Genomic DNA, 19591 nt, shown 5'->3' with positions numbered 1-19591 from the left:
CTTCCTCTCAACTTCTTATGTGCCGAGTCTTGAAAAATCTTCTCTCATGCAATTCTTGGTTCTGGTTTTTCTTCTTTTCTTCACGGTCTTCCCTTCTTGCGATTTCATATTCTGCGTCGAATTTCAGAATTAGTTTTCCTCTCGAGATTACGGGGGGTATTGCAACAATTGCAAAGCAATCGCGTTCTAAAAACTTGTGTGCGCTTCTCGCCTCCTCACGTCATTACTGCGTTCTCCCTCTCCGTAGCGCGTCTCTTCTTCGCTTTCAACAGACTTTCAAACTGCTCTGCCTTTCACGAGATAATTAATTTTTTACTAATTAACTCTTCGCTCGCACCCGACCTTTGCTGCACATCCGAGTCCCGACCAAGACTGACTATATTTCAAACCTTCACGTTCTTTTCTTAAACTAGTCCGTCCGTTCATTCATCATCATCATCATCATCATCATCATCACCACCACCATCATTTTCATCAGATTCCTGCTATATTAGCAGGTCCTTTGCCTATCGATTTTCTGCGATCCGTTGCTTCCTTCTTAAGGCTGCTGTATGTTGTACCGTCCATAACGTCATCCAGTATCTGAAATCTCTTCCTTCCTCGCTTCCTTGTTCCTTCTACATAACCTTCTAAAACTGTTTTTATCAGTCCGTCATTCTTTCTAAATATACGCCCAATCCAATTTCTTTTTCTTCTTTTTTATTACATCTGGTAACAGTTCCGCCATGTCCAAATCTGTCTTTCTTCCTCAAAGTCCACCTTTCAGCGCCATACAGAACAACACTCCATACAAAACATTTTATGAGTCTTTTCCTCAGTTCTGTGTCCAGACTGCTGCAGAAAATTCTCCTTTTCTTATAAAATTCCTCTTTTGCCATTGCTATCCTTGTTTTAATTTCTGTGCTGCACTTCCAGTCGTTCTCTTATCCTGCTTCCAAGATACTTAAAATTTTGCACCTGTTCTAATACTTCTCCATTCAGCATAATTTTTATTTCTTTATTTCCTCCTAGTGCCAATACTTTTTTTTTTGTTTGTGTTAATTTTCATTCCATAATTTTTGTTTGTGTTAATTTTCAATCCATAATTTTTTCCGTTAGCTTTAATGGTATCCACTAAACCCTCTAATTCTTTTTCTCCTGTGGCTAGGAGGGCCATGTCATCAGCAAATCTCAAACACTCTAGTCTTCTTCTTTCAATTTCTACTCCTTTGTCATCTAATGAGCATTGGTCAATCATATTTTCCAAGTAGAGGTTGAAAAGGGTAGGTGATAGCATCCTTGTGTTACTCCTTTTCCTAGTCCGATCCAGTTTGTACTTTCTCCCCTCACTTTAACTGAGGCTTTTTGATTCAGATATAATGAGTTTACAGGTCTTCTGGTTTTGCAGTTCACTCTCTTTTCCCTCATTATAGTCACCAGCTTGTCCAAGCCACATTGTCAAATGCCTTTTCTCGATCAATGAAGCGCATATAGAGGTCTTTTCCTTTTTCGATAAACCTTTCTCCCGAGATTCGTACCTTTCATTACAGGACAAAAAACCTCACCCTTACAAAATATAACAAACTTTCTTCTAAAAATCACACATGCTACCTATGTCCATCTTAACACTTCCGAGTCCCATCTGAGATCATTTCACATATTTCTTCCCACTTACATTTTTTTTTCATAGATTAAACCTTCCGTACTGGACCAAATCTTCAGAATAAACGGAAGTTGTATGTAGTTGCATCGACAAAATAATCCAACTTCATACAGCATTTTTCCTTACATTTTCATTTACACCAAGTACCATCAGTCGACTCGGACAGCTTTAGAGGAGTTGATATATCTCTGATGGATTTGTTACTCAGGTGATTAACAATAACTTGACATGAAATAGCAAAAAGAAATTAAAATAATTGACTAATTAGCGTACAGTCCTGCTAAATTTTAGATTGGCGAAATGCTGTTACGTGATCGTAGAGGGGGCTGAAAATATTCCCGTTGTACTGCTCCCTTCTTTCTAACTCCCTGCTCACAGTCCCTGCGGAGGTGTACACATTCCGCTTTTCACCAGCTCATGCTGGCCTAATAACCAGGCAGACCAGCTGCCGCACGTTATCAGCAGAACGAGCAGGCTCTTTACTACCATCCGAGCCAAGCTATGCCAAACCGAGTTGAAGAAAAGTCCTTTTCTGCGCGAGTCTCATAGGACAAGGCCCAATATACTAAATATCCATTTTGGGTCATTGCAGTCCAGAAAATGGTGAATTTCATTTGTTATTTTCTTCCTTTTTGATGTTTTTGAGCTTATTTATTTATCTTTAGATATCAACTGTTTTCTCTGCAACTTCACCTTCTTTCGACTAGTTCTCAGTTCGAACAATCATCAGGTCACCTCTAATACATGTTTACTGTAGTAAACACAACCCTCACTGAAAATAGAGATCCTTTGCACCTAAGAATCTGAGGATGACTATTACACGGCAATGCCAGCTAAACTAACGTTTTGGAAGTCTGGTTTCTGTAACAGTATGTTTCAGCCAAAATGACCCAGCTGTACCAACTGTCATTGCTTTTTTCAGAATGTGTACTGCAGGTTCGCTGAATTCATTCTAAGTGGTTAAAATAGTTCATGGTAAATTCCTCAGACGTATTTTAACAAACTCGAAGTTCATTTTTCATATTATGTTACTCTAAAAAATACTCGTATGCAAGAACAAGCTTTTCATTCACATTAGGCTTTCATCGCATTACTTTACATATCACCACAATTTTGTATTTTCAATCTGACATACTGCTTTCACCATATTTTCCAGGCTTTAGATCCGGCCGGAGTGGCCTTGCGGTTCTAGGCGCTACAGTCTGGAGCCGAGCGACTGCTCCGGTCGCAGGTTCGAATCCTGCCTCGGGCATGGATGTGTGTGATGTCCTTAGGTTAGTTAGGTTTTATTAGTTCTAAGTTCCAGGCGACTGATGACCTCAGAAGTTAAGTCGCATAGTGCTCAGGGCCATTTGAACCAGGCTTCAGATCTTTATAGTAACATTTCAGATTCTTTTTATAATTATTTTAGGCATATTATAGGTCTTCAGCCTCTCAGACCTAGGTACGAGGGTCCTGTTAGTATACAAATGCAGGATTGCAGTAACTTTCCGGAATGTATGTGGGACTCAACACAAAATATTGTTTATTTAACCAACTTATGTTCTGTATTGCCTTAATCGATAGCAAATCAATATTGTGTTTTGCAGAGCAGATTTAAACATTCCAAAATATCCCTCAGTTACCCTAAATGATTTATTTCAGCCCGTCCAAATCCTCCTAAAAATATTTCCCTAATTTACCAAAGGCAAGTTGTTTGTGAACAATAATGAATGTCATTTCAGAGGATCAAAATCAAAACGTTTATAATCTCAAACAAAAGTGAATTCTGTCTACAGGGTGTTCGGAAATTCCCGTTACAAACTTGTAGGACTTGTAGAGGAGAGTGAGGACATGATATTTGAATAGGAACCGATGCACCGAAACGTACGGTTTCCGTGCTACAGCCGAGTGAAAATATATTTGCTAGGTAGGTATGCAACAGGGTAGTCATGGTGGGGGAATGGTTGCGTCTATCCTTCCTCTCTGACTTGGTTCGAGCCTCATTCACGTGTCTGTGAGTGTCAGAGCAAGATGACTGAATACACGTTTGCAGAATACACCGACATGATCCTTCTGAATGGCGAACCTCACGGTATCGGAAGAGCTGTTAGCCGCCTTGATCAAGATCGTTCTCCACAATATCCGACTCCATTGTGTACCCTTTTCGCCACTATTACACAACGCCTTCTATAAAGGGACGACTGTGGTGCTGCAAGAAGACGCCGCTCAGAGAACTGGAAGTGGCCGTACTGCATCACGTTGAAGAGAACCCGTCAACGACTATGTGAGCAATTTCGTTGACTATTAATGAGTGGAATTGTAAAACAAGTGATGTACTGGGTCACGCCTAATCAGTTAAGTGTAAAAGTGGTCGAGTTAGCAAAATGTTTTCAAATTGTTTTAACATGGAAATAATACGTCTCCAGACACTGGTTCCAATTCAAAATATTACCTACTCAGTCCCCTATACATATATAAGTCCTAGAAGTCTGTAACAGGACTTTCCGAACAATCTGCGTAATATCTTGTAATTTCCTGTCTCACAAATCCTCTCCGCCGGCCGCAGTGGCCGAGCGGTTCTAGGCGCTTCAGTCCGGAACCGCGCTGCTGCTACGGACGCAGGTCTGAATCCTGCCTCGGGCATGGATGTGTGTGATGTCCTTAGGTTAGTTAGGTTTAAGTAGTTCTAAGTCTAGGGGACTGATGACCTCAGATGTTAAGTCCCATAGCGCTCAGAGCCATTTGAACAATTTTCCCATTTGCTGTTTATGGTTTTCAATTCTGATGCGTTATAGCTGACTGTATTCTTAATGTGTCTCCTGAGTAGAGTTTGAGTGAATTACGACGGGATCGTTAAGTCTTTCTACATGAAGAATTGATCGTTTTCACTAATTAAGCTTAAGACGCTCTCGCTGAAGGCAACTGTGGCAGGTATTTAATATTTTTCTTACCATTCAAGCAAGCCGAAGAAGCCGTTGAGAGTTATTTTTCCACTCATATAGTTTTCTTGTAAGTCTCTACTAACTAGGAGAAGAAAATCTTTTGCCCAGTTCTCAAACTTCGTCTTCTTACTATGTCGTGCAATTGCTTCTTGGCTGCTGTGACTAGGTACTTGTACTGAAAATATATGTGCTCCAATTAATATTTAGAGAATGGTGTTGGGATCCTACTTACTTAACCTGCATGTGGTTAAAATATATAATAATATCCACATAACCTTTGAAATTTACGTTCACCACATCTCTGTCGTCCCTCTTGGTAACGCACAATTTTTCATTGTTCGTTAGCATCCTTAATGTATGGTACTTAGGCACCACAAACGTTACAGTACTGACGTCCATTTTCTGCTCTAGAAAGATTTCAGCTACAGGTAGCATCAGACATATGCGAGCAGCCCGTAGTGACTTGCTTTTCACGCGTTCTGCTTTAAAATTGTGACTAAAGCATTTTCGCGTAATGTTTATGTTATACGTGACGTGTAAGTACTGCTTCTTTTTGTACTGTTAATCAGTTTTCAGTCTTCAAACTGTATTTTTATGCTTTTACGTAATAAAAAAGTTACCATGTCTGTTGTTGTCAAATAAAACTTTGCCTGTTAGTTCATGCTCTAAATACTGTTCATTTTAATATCCAGCTGTCTATATTTTAAATGTAAGTAGCCTCATTATATTTACGGCTACTAGATACACTCTTGGTGTAATGTTCATCTGCCCGCCTTGCTAACGCGGGCGCCTAAGTAGATACTACCTAAAACAAAATGTTTTTTTTAAATTTTTTTTTTAAATTACATTTACGTTAAGTCCTCATCCTCACTTCCATATTCCTCCATTCCTGAAGGTTAGGTCCGGCTGCTCCACTGTCAGGAGCAGACTGTAGGGTGTAACTTGACATTGTACCTATCAACTTTAACACTGAGTCAGGTAGATCAGATGATAACTTCCTATTCGGTGTAGCGCACTACTTAATATAAGAATCGAGTTCAGAGTATCGATATTCATGCTATTACGCCATTTTCATTTGTCAATCCTCATTTGACTAAAATTCCTCTCCACTTGTGCAGTTGAGTTGGGGAGACCTAACACTTTAATTGCGAGACGCTATAACTTTTGAAAGCAATTCATGCCTGTGAAATTTTTATAAGTAACTGCTTCAGCCCAAAAATACGTTATGAAACTGATATTCCGTCACTGACTAATGATGGGTTCAGTTACGTCGGGCTTACTACAACCAAGTATTTCATCTAATTAGTAATCGGTTCTTTAACAGACTTGAGAAACTCGTTCACATAGAATATTTTTATTTTTTTCAGGATGTGAATGTCCTTAGAAAGCCTGTTTCTTAGTTCTTTAGTGAGTTTCATTGTGAAATCTGTGCTCCGTCTACAAAGGATGTTTTCAGAATCACCACTGAGTTTAATTTCTAAAATCGCTTTCTCTACATGCGAATCACTTGTCAGGATGTCTACTTTCGCTGTAGGTATGATAATTCTCCTTCTCGCTGACTAGATGAGATCTGTCAGATCCTGAAGTAATTTTGTAAGGTCAGCGTTCTCACTTTCAAAAGCCTTGGTTGTCTTTTGCTTTCCCATTACTGTTAATTTTAAGTAACACAAAAATAACTTATTCACAGGATTGCAATACGTGGACAGCGTTTATGCTGTGTATCAGTTTTCTTCAGATCTGAAAATTTGAAAGTGAAGCTTCATTTCTTCACACTGCGATAATATTCTTGTTACAACAGGCTTAATAGAAAGCCATCGCGTCTCACACGCAGCTGGAATTTTCAAACGTTCGTCCCCTTCATTTAATGTTTTATAAATATCCCTGTACATTGATTTGCGCTTAGAGGAACACGAAAACCAGTTGTAGGTTTCTCGAATTAAAAAGTCGATATTTCTTGGCAGTGTGTGTTCCGTTACATGAGAGATTGCGAACTGCAATGAGTGACAAACACAGCGCATCATAATCAGGTGTGGTGAATTTAAATCTCGTTTCAGCCTTTCAGATACACCATTGCTTATTCCTGTGCTTACTGAAGCAGTGTCAACCCCGACTCCAGCCATATTTCTTGCCTTAAATTTATGGCACTCCAACAAAGCTTTTATTGAATTAGTAATGGCTTCAGTTGTGCCAAAATTCTAATTCCACCAAACCCAAGAACGCGCACAATATTTTTTTCTATTGAGGCGCTGAAATAGAGTATACAAACGGAGAGAGTGATTTTGTAATAGATATTAATGGATATATCTATTGATTCATCTAAAATTAAGCAGAATCCATTTTCACGAGTATCTTGACGGACAATATGTGTTCACTTAGTTTTGTGTAACTGGACTTCTCTCGGACCTGAAAATTGTCTTTTAGGTAATTCCACAAGTGTTCACACGAAAGAAATGAATTGTGTTCAGTAATGAACATGCAATTTCTTGCTTCTGACAATTTATGAGCATTTGTTTTAGTCTCGCTTTTAATCGGAAGCTTCCGTTGTCGAGAACTTTCGAAAGATCCGAAATTTTCTGTGTTTTAACATGCTTTGTATATCTGCTAATTTTGCATATATTTCGCACTTGCAGTAAGTGCTGTAGGCTCTTGTACTGTCATTTTCAACAGAACGTAACCAGTCTTAAAATTGAGGATAGGACTCCCATAATTGTCTGTAATGTTGTTCGTGGATTAGGTCCCATCGCGAAACACCAGCGAAATGCGCCGTTTTACACACGTAAAGACTTGGAATCAAACACTGAAGTGAACGTAACTCAAAAACTGCAAGCAAACTGTATAACCGACTGCGAGATTCATTGTTGCAACTTGTTCACTTGTTTTGTTCGTTGGATTAGGCGAGGGAGTTCACAGCGCAAGTTGTTCTTGCTTCATAGATGGTGCAATACAGGAAGGAATCGCGTTCATTTACTCAGCAAAGCTCTTACTGAATGTTATTGTTATGTAAGATTAGTGCTAGCGCCAGGAATATGCTGAAATAACGCTTACTCACGTGTTACAATGGAAAAGAAATCCTATCGTTCCCCTCTCATACTAAAGAATCCACAATCGCGAGAGAAGTCTTTGGTGTACATATTTTCTCCGTATGCCTCTCTACATTGTTGCAAAAATGTTATAGAAGTACCGAATGTAGGATATAATCTGGGAGTTACGGTAGTGAAAACTTTAAGATTTTTCATAATGCATCCAAGCAGACCCCGAAAAGTTCGCCAATCCCAAACATGAATTTCAGTCGCTGTTGTGCTCGGCAAATACCTCATATTTAATTACTTGTCCCCCATACTGGCAACACTGGCGAGCAGTATTGCTGAGCTAGATTCAGTGGGCTATATATTGTCTGCAGCTGAGAAGATTGCGTGCGGCAGAAATGCAGTTGCGAGTGTGGTGGCGTGTTCTAAATAAAATGGTATACACTGTTCTAAAACCATTCTGCAGTTATATGAAGTCTATAACTGTGACTGACGTGAAGAGGTTTGTTTGCTCGACGTAAATATATTAAATCATCTCACCTCTTCAGTGCTTGCTACTTCCAGAATAATGTACGCCAAATTCTCCCTTCTTTTTTATCGAGACGTCATTTCCAAAAAAAGTCGTTATTTTTTCATTTTACTTTGAGTCGTAAATATTAATCCGGAAATGCGTGCAGACTATATGCATATTATATTACATGCCGTAATTTGTTGAGTTAGTACTGTGTCATGACCCGCTCCTGAACATTTGAATGAGATACCTTTGAGACGCAACTGGAAACCGCTGCTCCAGCCTTCCACTGAGGCAATCGGGCTGCACGATACTGCTGCCCCTGGTGCCAATCTGCCATTATTTGCGCTGCGGGTGGGCAGAAATCGGTGTTTCATCTGTCTGCAATAAGATTGCTAATTCCGACAGTGATGTGATTGAATACTGATTGAACACTAACTCAGTTGCAGTGTAGTATGCGCCGGAGCGCGATTGCCACTAATTTGGTTTTTCGTGTCGGTTGTTTCCCCACCGCCTAAACCGAATTTTTCCCTTATTCACGCATTCGTTTGGACACAATAACCGTATGGAATCCGCTACACATACTGCGCTACATGATGCAAAAAAAGTAGCACTCACCAAAGAACCTGTTATTGTCGGATGAAACGCTATTTTCACGTCGTATGTCCAGAGAGGTTGATGCGTATTGTGGCAAATAACATAAAAAGTCGTAGAATTCTCCAAAGACCGTATTATTCTTGAGTGATATGACGTTTTCACGTTGTCCATCAGTAGGTATAAATTTTTGATACTGCTTGTTGAGTTTCGTTTCGTTAATCAATAACAGATAATTACTTTGGCGAATGTTCTGTGCTGCGTACAAGGTTTGGTGAGTAGCGCCAGTAGCTGAGGATAGCAGATGGTACTGTTTTGTCTCTTATTTACGGTATCAGTTATGGACCAATGACTTTTGCATATTTATTATTTCTGTGGCAGTAGACCAGCAACAAAGGCATTATTGATTTTGTAAAGCGTCTAGGAATCTCAGCGGCTGCTCCTGCTTTACTAGGGTCATGGCATTCGTTCAACGATTTGCGTTCGAGCAATTCTTCCACGGTGACAGAGGTATAAAGAACGTAGTAATAAATGTTAAGCATTATCTCAGGGGGAGAATTAATGATTACTTTGACGACAAATTGTGCTCGTGACTTCGAAGCTGCAATCACTGAACAGAAACTTTTCTAATGACGACTTTATGGCTACAATCGCTCATTTATTTTATAATTTATTTGCTGATATTAATATTACACTTGGCATTTCAGTTACTCTTCATTTTCCATTATCTTATTCTCTGCACCCTTTTTATACTAAGTTGAGACTTCTAAGCTAGACAACTGATTGCTGAATTTCATTTGTTACTTATATAATTCAGTCGACACAACGAAATTAACGTAACATTTCCTTTTTAAGTATTCGTCCATTTAGCGAGAGGTAACGGTAATGTTTATTCAGTTGTCTGATTTTCATTTTTGCTTTCGCTGTTAGTAATAAGATCATTTGGAGGAAGATAGAATATGGGACATTTCAGATAATGTTGAAAAGAATTCAATAATACTCTCTTTAAAAAAATAAAAAAACGACGCACAACGAAGGAGTTATCCAAATTGGTCACTAATTGATAAAAGGCGTCGACGGAAAATTCAAAATTGTAACCTTTGACGAATGGTGAGTGAATATGTGTCGTTGCAGCATAATTTAACGGCGCGGGACCATCAGGACTTCAACATATGTAAACAGGGAGACACAACTCTCAACCGGTTTCGTGAATATCGAGTTAGAAAATCTTAAGGCTGTTCATATACTTTCTATGATTACTCGCGTTCGGTGAGTCCAAAATTGAACGAGTAAGCGTTGGTTTCACAAGAGCAAGATGCCTGGATCGAATCTGGCTACGGCTACGTTCGCAGGTTCGAATCCTGCCTCGGGCATGGATGTGCGTGATGTCCTTAAGTTAGTTAGGTTTAATTAGTTCTAAGTTCTAGGCGACTGATGACCTCAGAAGTTAAGTCGCATAGTGCTCAGAGCCATTTGAACCATTTTGAATCTGGCTACTGGTACGTTTTTTGCTCCCAGGTTATTCTGCCAGCGTACAGTACTGAAGTAAATCCTCCCAAACATATTCCTCAGACGCGAACAGGTGAAGAACCCTATAAAACGACTACTAAATTGCTCTTATTGCAGAAGATAGATGATTTTTAGAGAAGATAGCTTAACAACTCAATCAGTCGTATACAACCAGTGTGTACCAATATTCGGTGTTTTGCTTCGGTACGCCGCTGAAATGTGTGATGACCGAGTACCGTTTATGAGTGTAAACCAAATGTGTTTCGCAACAGACATATTGAAAACTCGTGCACATGCCAAAATTCGGCGTTCATCACACGGGCTACAATAATAATTATTTTCCATGTTCCTACGATAAAAATGATCCTGATTCTTGCAGCACTCCATAGGTCACGTACACTGAAGAGCCAAAGAAACTGGCACACCTGCCTAATATCTTGTACGGCCCCCGCTAGCCCGCAGCTAGTAGTGCTCAAGGGATCTGACACCGTGAATCGTGCAGGGCTGTGCATATATACGTAAGAGTACGCGGGGTTGGGTGGTGGAGATCTCTTCTAAACAGAACGACGCAAGGTATCCCAGATATGCTCAATAATGCTCCCGTCTGGGGGGTTTGGTGGCCTGCGGAAGTGTTTAAACTTAGAAAAGGGTTCCTGGAGCCACTCTGTACCAATTCTGGAAGTGTGGTGTGTCGCATTCTCGTGCTGGAATTGTCCAAGTCCGTCGGCATGCACAACGGACATGAGTATATGCAGGCCATCAGACAGGATGCTTACGTACGTGTCACCTGTCAGAGTCGTATCTAGACGCATGAGAGGGTCCCATATCGCTCCCAACCGCAGACGCCCCACTCCATTACCGACGTCCACTAGCTTGAACAGTTCCCTGCTGGCATGCAGGGTCCGTGGATTCATGAGGTTATCTCCATACCCTTACACGTCCATCCGCTCTATTCGATTTGAAACGAGACTCGTCGGATCAAGCAACATGTTTCCAGTCATCAACAGTCCAATGTCGGGCGTTGAATGGCCCAGGCGCGGCGTAAAGCTTTGTGTCGTGCAGTCATCAAGGGTACACGAGTGGGCCTTCTGCTCCGAAAGCCCATGTTTCGTTGAATGATTCGCACGCTGACACTTGCTGATGACCCTGCAATTTGCGGAAGCGTTGCACTTCTGTCATGTTGAACGAGTCGTCGTTGGTCCCGTTCTTGCAGGATCTTTTTCCGACCGCAGCGATGACGGAGATTCGATGTTTTACCGGATTCCTGATATTCACGGTACACCCGTGAAACTGTTGTACGGGAAAATCCCGACATCATCGCTACATCGGAGATGCTGTGTCTCAAATCGCTCATGCGCCGACTATAAGACCACGTTGACACTCGCTTAAATCTTGATAACCTGCCATTGTAGCAGCAGTAACCGATCTAACAACTGCGCCACTCACTCGGGGTCTTATTTAGGCGCTGCCTACCGCAGCGCCGTATTCTGCCAGTTTACATGTATCTGTATTTCAATACGCATGCCTATACCAGTTGCTTTGGCGCTTTAGTGTATTGTACTTGTGACAAATGTAGATTCAGTATTATGAATGAAATGACTGTTCTGATTTGATTGAAAGTTCTCGTGTATAATTTTTTTAAAAATTTCCTGTCTCCTGCTTCAGCGTAAATGTTATGTAAATAACAAATGATTCATTAAAGGTTGATAATTTACTCAGACATAATAAATCTGTTGACAGAATAACGTGGAAATAAACTATAAGTACAGGTAGGCATATTTGATCCAAAGACTTCACGCTTGTGAAGCTACGCGCTTTCTCGCATGGCTGCGGACTGCTTAAATACTTGCTACTATACAAAGTATAAAAGCAAGCCTAACATTTTCAAAATCGATCTTATGGAAAACTGTTAAGAGTTGCGTCTTCCTGTTCACGTATGTTGAAGCCCTAGTGGTGCTTTGCACATTCTTCCAGAATGAGTCAAATAGGCGACGAGAAGTTTCTACAGTTCCCTTGTCGGTCGGAAGAATAACTGTGCCTCGCAGACAGGCGCGTGAACAATAGACGCAGATGCGAGCATTTGAGGGAGGACGTGTAATTCAAAAAATGGTTCAGATGGCTCTGAGCACTATGGTACTTAACATCTGAGGTCATCAGTCCCCTAGAACTACTTAAACCTAACTAACCTAAGGACATAACATACATCCATGCCCGAGGCAGGATTCGAACCTGCGACCGTGGCGGTCGCGCGGTTCCAGACTGAAGCGCCTAGAACCGCTCGGCCACTCCGGCCGGCGGACGCGTAGGTGCTCTCAAAGAAGCTAGTTGGAGTAGTTGGCAAATCGTTTGGCATAATAGGAGCGATTCCACTATTCGACGCTGTTGGCAGGAGTGGGTAAACCATGGCCGAACACAGCGTCAAGAAGGAAGCAGTCGACCTAGAGAGACGACAGAATGTGAGGACCGAGCAATCGTCAAAGAGGCGTTCAGAGCCCCAGATTCATCATTATCATCGCCGACCAGCAGCTGGTGCTTCAGTGACCACCAGGACCATCAATAGGCCGCTCATAAGAAGGGGGCTGAGCTCACGCCGCCCCTTGAGCCGACTACTGTTGACCACTATACACCAACAAGGCCGTTTGCAATGGTGTCAGGCACATTCAGCCTGAAATCTCATTGAATGAGGTAGAGTTGTCCTCAGTGGTGGATCCCGTTTCGCACTGAGCCCCGATGATGAGCGAAGACGTTGCTGCAGACGCCCCAGACATCGGCTGGGTACTTACTGACGCCACCATACGTGTCCGACAACCAAGAGTGATGGTCGAGGGTCACAATTCGTTTCATAGCAGGACCCCGTTGGTTGTCATACGCGGCACCCCTACATCACGTCAGTACGTCAACGATTTTCTCCTCCCCGTTTTACTGCCATTCATGGCAAGCCATCTTGGGCTTACATTTTAGTAATATAATGCTCGCCAGCACACTGCAAGCGTTTCTACCGCGTGTCTTCGTGCTTGCCTAACCCTGCCTTGGCCAAGGAGATTGTCCGATGTGTCCGCAATTGAAAACGTTTGGAACATTATGGGCAGGACCCTCCAACCAGTTCGGGATTTTGACAGTGTGACGCAACAACTGGACAGAATTTGGCACGAAATGCCTGAGAGACATGCAAAAACTCTGTCATTCCGTGCCGAGTCGAATAATTTCTTACATAAGGTCCAGAAATGGACCAACGCGTTATTGAGTAGCTTATTTTGTGTAGCTATTTGTCTTCAATAAATCTACCAATTTTTCTGAAATCGTACTCATTTGTTTATCTATACATGTATATGACATCTATCGATTTCCGTCCCATTCGGATAATTCCATCTAGTGCGCTTCTTTAAGAGTGTATTTTATTTGAAGTGCATCAAATAATCAAGCTGAGTAAATTTCTATCTAGTGAACAAGAATTTTCAAGGAATTGATTTTGTTTCCCGTGATTTCCTATTACAGTTGCGAATGGTTCGCTAGAAGAACGTTGGCATGTCTCCCTGTGAGCTCGAATCTATCTAATTTTATCTTCTTCGTTTCACAATGTATACATGAGACGAGGCACTGCATTCATCGAAACTTCTAAGCACTTAAGCTCTCCAAGCTTAATAGTAAACCACGCCTTAATGCAGAAGGCCTCTGTTGGACCATCTGCCACAAGGGTTGCCTGAGCATCTCTTTGACGCTTTCGCGCTTGTTAAATGAACCTGTAACGAAACGGGCTGCTCATCTGTAGATCTTCTGTATTTCCTATATCGGTCTTATATTGTGGTCCACGGATCCCAGACTGGCGAGGAATATTCGAGTATTGGTCGAAAGAAGGTTTTGTAAGCTGCCTCCATTGTGGTTCGGCAACATTTCCTGAGGATTTTTCCAATCAATCTGTGGGTACCATGTGCCTTATCCGCGATTAGTATTATCGCTCAGCAAGCATGCCCCTAAATATTTTATGGATGTGACTGCTTCTAATGATTATTCTGCTATGGCATGACCATACAAATGGCTCTGAGCTCTATGGGACTGAACATCTGAGGTCATCAGTCCCCTAGAACTTAGAACTACTTAAACCTAACTAACCCAAGGACATTACACACATCCATGCACGAGGCAGGATTCGAACCTGCGACCGTAGCAGTCGCGCGATTCCGGACTGAAGCGCCTAGAACCGCACGGCCACCCCGGCCGGCCATGACCATACAACAATGGGCCTATTTGCCTACGGAAACCTAAGCTAAATACGCTATGAAAAATCGAAGCAGAATGCGCTATGAACATTGGTTGTACATCTGATGCAGCATAGCACGACGACATGCGCTAGCGAGCAGAACCTGGAAACAGTGGCCGTCTGGCGAGGCTACCATTTTCTGCATAATGGGGGCACTCATCGGGAGCTTGGAATTGCATCGGAATTTAAAGCGGCAAGTTAACCGAGAAATTTTTAACCAACATCTCCGTTGCGAATGAGCTTTTAGCCAAATTTTTCTTTCTGATGATAAATATTGGGGAGATCGATGATGAAAGTCATTGTCAAAATTCCCCAAACTGATAGGAGCTAAAACATTAAAGGTGAAAATCAGGATGTTGCAATGCCCTTCTCATTATTACATGATACAAGCGCGCTGCTCCTTAACCCATTATGGGGAAATCAAGCAATCTGTGGAGCAGGGTAAAACCCGTGGCAATAGCCACACGACTGCCATCAGACAGCGAAAACCACGGTGGTGTTGTGTGTCCATCAGTAGTGCAACTGCAGGCGTAATATAGTCCGTAACAAGACGGACGTCGTCGTCATTAGTACAGCAACAGCAGCTGACTTTTCCGATCCTCACTATCTTCGGCTATGCTCATCCATCTTAATCCTGCGTGTATTCTTATAACGTTTTCCCCACCTTTCCTTACGTCATCGTCGCCGTCTTCCGTTATCTCTTGGAAGCCAGCAGCGAACTTGGTTAGCCTATGAATCATCCAATCGCGTGGCTTCACGTCCCGCCCACTCTCATTTATTCTCCTTACAGACATAGTGTCGCTTTGCACAGCAGTCGGTTCCGTCATTCATTAGCTCGTTCCTTTTTCTGTCTGTCCTAGTTATTTCTCTATAAGCAGCCATCAGTTCTTTGTACGGCATTAAAACTTGGTCTTACTACTGTCAGTCAAAATAGGAATGTACACTGCTGGTAAACGTTATTTCTTGGGCACGTCAGAAGTTTTGTTGTGAAAATCCTGTTCAATTTACCAGAAGTTTGTCAGCCATTTTTTTATTATTACATATTGATATAGAAAACTGCAACAAGTCACTTTTTGGAAATATTCCTTTATGCCCTATAATTAGTTTTCTAAACTTTCCAGGCTTATCTTCAGATGGGGCTCATGGAAGTTACATATTTGATTTCCACAGTGTTGGGTTCTGTACTAGTTACGTGACAAAAATAGATAAAAAAAGGCTGTAATGAGTAGCCTTGAGCAATGGTTATCTGGCGAGTTGTATAGAAATTCGAAATCTGTTACTTACTGACTCAGTATGGGCGACTTTGTACATAGTTGGTGTCCACCTGACAGGTTCCATTGTGACAGCAAGTTGACGACACGGTACTACTCTTTCACCATGGGTGTAACTATATACAGGTCGTAACGATAAATCTAGAACGTCCTTCTTATGCTTCACGATTGGTGCATGTTACACTGGCCGTCCTTCAAATATATGGCATATCGCTGACAAATGATAATTTGGTTTCCTTGTGCATATAATACAATCGACCTGTGAGCAAATACTTTCATCTAAACTGCTGTTAACACTAATGCCAAAAATTAGTATTACAATAATTACAGGTTCATGGAATTGTAGCTGTTTATATACTGTATAAATATGAACATTAAATTTATGGAACAAAACTTCAAAGCGTACTTTCTTTCTGTTGTTATATTAACATTGTCTAGAATCCTGGCTTATGGTAACACAGATTCAGTTTATTATAGTTGACATGATAAGTACATGAGTGTTTTCTTGTACTGAAACAGGATTAGTTATTTAGCTACATAACACAAGTAGGATTCCCTGGTAGGCTACTGTTTGGTAATATAGAAATACTCTAACTGCTGTTAAGTCGTAAGGGGATGGAGAGAAGGTGAGTGGGGTTGGGGTGTGTGTGTGAGGGGGGGGGGGGGAGGGGGGTGGCGCGTTGGCTGATTGACTGTACTTGACAAGAAAGACCAGGAAGCTCTATAGGAAAAATTTGTTTTGCAGTGATCACTGAGAAGACGGCCTTGTACTATATGTGCAATGATAATGATTACCTTTGTTTCTTTTCCTGTTCATCTCTTCTTTAGCATCAAAAACTTAACTCCGCCCGAACAGGCTGTGAAGGCCCAACAGTATCCACCGACCACCGTGTCATCCTCAGCTCACAGGCGTCACTGGATGCGGATATAGAGGGGCGTGTGGTCAGCACATTAGTCTACCGACCATATGTCAGTTTACGTGACCGGATTCCTGTGCATTAACTGCCCAAAACCTAAAAACTACATTTTATTTACGTTGATATGTATTCGTATACAACCCATAATAAAAAGAATTTTTCTTAAATAAATTGAAAAGCAGAGCTAGCAGCTCAGTTGGCAATGCTATGCATACTGTCACGCGTTTAGCCAGGAGATCGTAGACATATACTAGCGATGTAATTATTTGTCTCGTTTCTCCTCCCAGAAACGTGTAGTGCAGCAAGTCAAAGTGCAAGTAGGCTGAAATAATCAGTGCCGAACCCTGGAAAATTACGACACTTCTAGATGTAAGCTAATTCAAACATATTCTGCGTAAAAATCAGACACTTATACATGCATTTTAGTAGTAGCTCATACGCATTCCGCCGGCCGCGGTGGTCTAGCGGTTCTAGGCGCTCAGTCCGGAACCGCGCGACAGCTACGGTCGCAGGTTCGAATCCTGCCTCGGGCGTGGATGTGTGTGATGTCCTTAGGTTAGTTAGGTTTAAGTAGTTCTAAGTTCTAGGGAACTGCTGACCACAGATGTTAAGTCCCATAGTGCTCAGAGCCATTTGAATCATTTTTTTCATACGCATTCCAGCCCTTTCAATAAATTTATTTTTCTGGTAATATACGTCATATCCCTTCTTTTGTGAGTGTAATAGAAGTTATGTTTAGTTGTTACAACAGCAGCAAAACACGGTTATAACGTTTACAACTTGCATAACTACGACTGCAGAAACAGGGCTTAAGAACAAAAAAAGCCATGGAATTTTACTTTGTTGTGATTAGATATCCTATCTGTGACCCTAGCCTCCGTCGTTCTTCCAGAATCATCCTCCTTTTAAATGTTGGTAAAAACCACCACAGCTGTATTTTTGGTACGTTTGTTATGCCATAACCAGTTTCGTAATGGGTAGACATCTTCAGATGGCCAAAAATTAACCAAGGACCTTCGTGAATAACTTTTACATAAATCTTTAATCAACGTACGAGACACTAAAAGGCACAATATGGCTACTGGAAATTTTTGAGTCATCGTACCAAAACATTTTTGCCACTTGATGAGAATTAATTTCAAAGACTGTTGCTGAACCTACGGTCACCTGAAGATGTTCATTTAAGACGAAACAGGTTGTGACGCACAGCTGTGAAGCCATTAAATGATCAAAATTAAATCCCGATACTGTGTCCCTGTTCCGTGTGCTGAAGCGGCCGCTGTTTGAGCCGCCACAGAACCGCCGGGGTCGCGGACGGCGGCCGCTCCGGCCCGGACTGTACCGTGAAAGTGGGGGAGGGGTCGGCCCAGGGGGGGGGGGGAGGGGTTAGCAGTCTATGCCATTACCTCAACAAATCCAGGCCGGACGTTAAGGGTACAAAATAAACCCTACTTAGATGGAATTTAACGATATTCCAGCTCGTGAAATAAAAGAGTTTTTCCTGGACAGAGTAAATGGAATCGCTGCAGGCCCGGCCGGAGGGAGAAAGCCTCTTATTTTTCTTTGCCCGCCGTCCGCTCCTTGTGGCCTCCTTGCTAGCAGCCAGCCCGCCGCCTCTTCCTCTGCCCCCACCGCCTCCCCCGCCCCCACCCGCACTCCCGCGGTCCGCCCACGCGTGCACACGAGATGTACGGCTCCCAGCTCTGGCTGGCTCTACCCCGCGCCGCCCAGCGCCGTGGTCCCTGCTGCTTGCCGGCCACGGTGCTCATTCCGGCTCCGGACACGTCCGTGACGGCTTACGCTTGAACTTGCCCTCTGCACCGGTGTATACACTTTATTCGAGGGCGAGCCAGCAACACAGACAGTTAACAATAGAACACACACATTAGGACAAATTATAGAGATTGAATCTCACTGAAATTATACGGAGCTGGGAGTGGTAAGGTGCTGAGCCGAAAGTGAGAAAGATCTTTAACAATCATTATTTGCCTCAGCGCCACTCAGAAAACTATTAACAGTTATTTTGCCTACCAGGAAACAGGCATTAGAATAGCCACCATAAGACATTTAATAATTCAGACAGTCACCCAGAGGTGACAAATTCATGGGACAGCGATATGTACATTAGGGATGGCGGTAGTATCGCATACAAAGGTATAAAAGGTTAGTGTATTGATGGAGCTATCATTTGCACTCTTGTACACAGGTGATTCATGCGAAAGGGTTTCAGAGTCGATCAGGGCTGCACGACGGGGTTTAACAGACTTTGAACGCGGAATAGTAGTTGGAGCTAGACGCATGGGGCATTCCATTTTGGAAATCGTTAGGGAATTCAGTGTACCGAGGTCCACAGCGTGGTCAGACGAGTCCCGGTATCAGTTGCTAAGAGCTGATGGTAGTTCGAGTGTGACGCAGACCCCATGAAGCGTTGGACCCAACTTGACAACAGGGCACTGAGCAAGCTGGTGATGGGTCCATGGTGGTATGGGCTGTGTTTACATGAAATGGACTGGGTCCTCTGGTCCAGCGTGACCGATGATTGACTGGAAATAGTTTTGTTCGGCTACTTGGAGACCATTTACGGTCATTCATGGACTTCAGGTTACCAAACGACGATGGAGTTGTTATGGATGACAGTTGTTCGCGATTGGTTTGAAGAACATTCTGGATAATTCTAACGAATGATCTGGCCGCCCAAATCGCCCGACATGAATCCCCTTCGGACAGTTATGGGACATAATCGAGAGGTCAGTTCGTGCACAAAATCCTGCACGGGCAATACTTTCGCAATTACGAACGGATACAGACTCCGTACAGTCATAAAAAAAAAGTATTGATACAACGTTGTTCTTGTAAAATAACTGTGTTTATCCGAACGAAACATCACAACCAGAGATGTTGTTTGGTAAGCTAACAGTATGTGGTTTCCTTCCTGGCCG

The 19591-nt window shown here is 42.3% G+C and overlaps 1 protein-coding gene across 2 annotated transcripts in view; it reads left to right on the top strand.

Moving 5' to 3' along the window:
* The window catches only part of LOC124776232 (chromosome transmission fidelity protein 18 homolog), a 490396-nt gene that overhangs the window by 426318 nt on the left and 44487 nt on the right, over positions 1 to 19591 (top strand). The window lies entirely within an intron of this gene.

The sequence above is a fragment of the Schistocerca piceifrons genome, chromosome 2, assembly GCF_021461385.2.
Source record: "Schistocerca piceifrons isolate TAMUIC-IGC-003096 chromosome 2, iqSchPice1.1, whole genome shotgun sequence".
In the NCBI taxonomy this organism is placed as follows: Eukaryota; Metazoa; Arthropoda; class Insecta; order Orthoptera; family Acrididae; genus Schistocerca; species Schistocerca piceifrons.
Note: the sequence above shows the minus strand (reverse complement) of the source record. Positions and strands in the feature narration are given on the sequence as shown.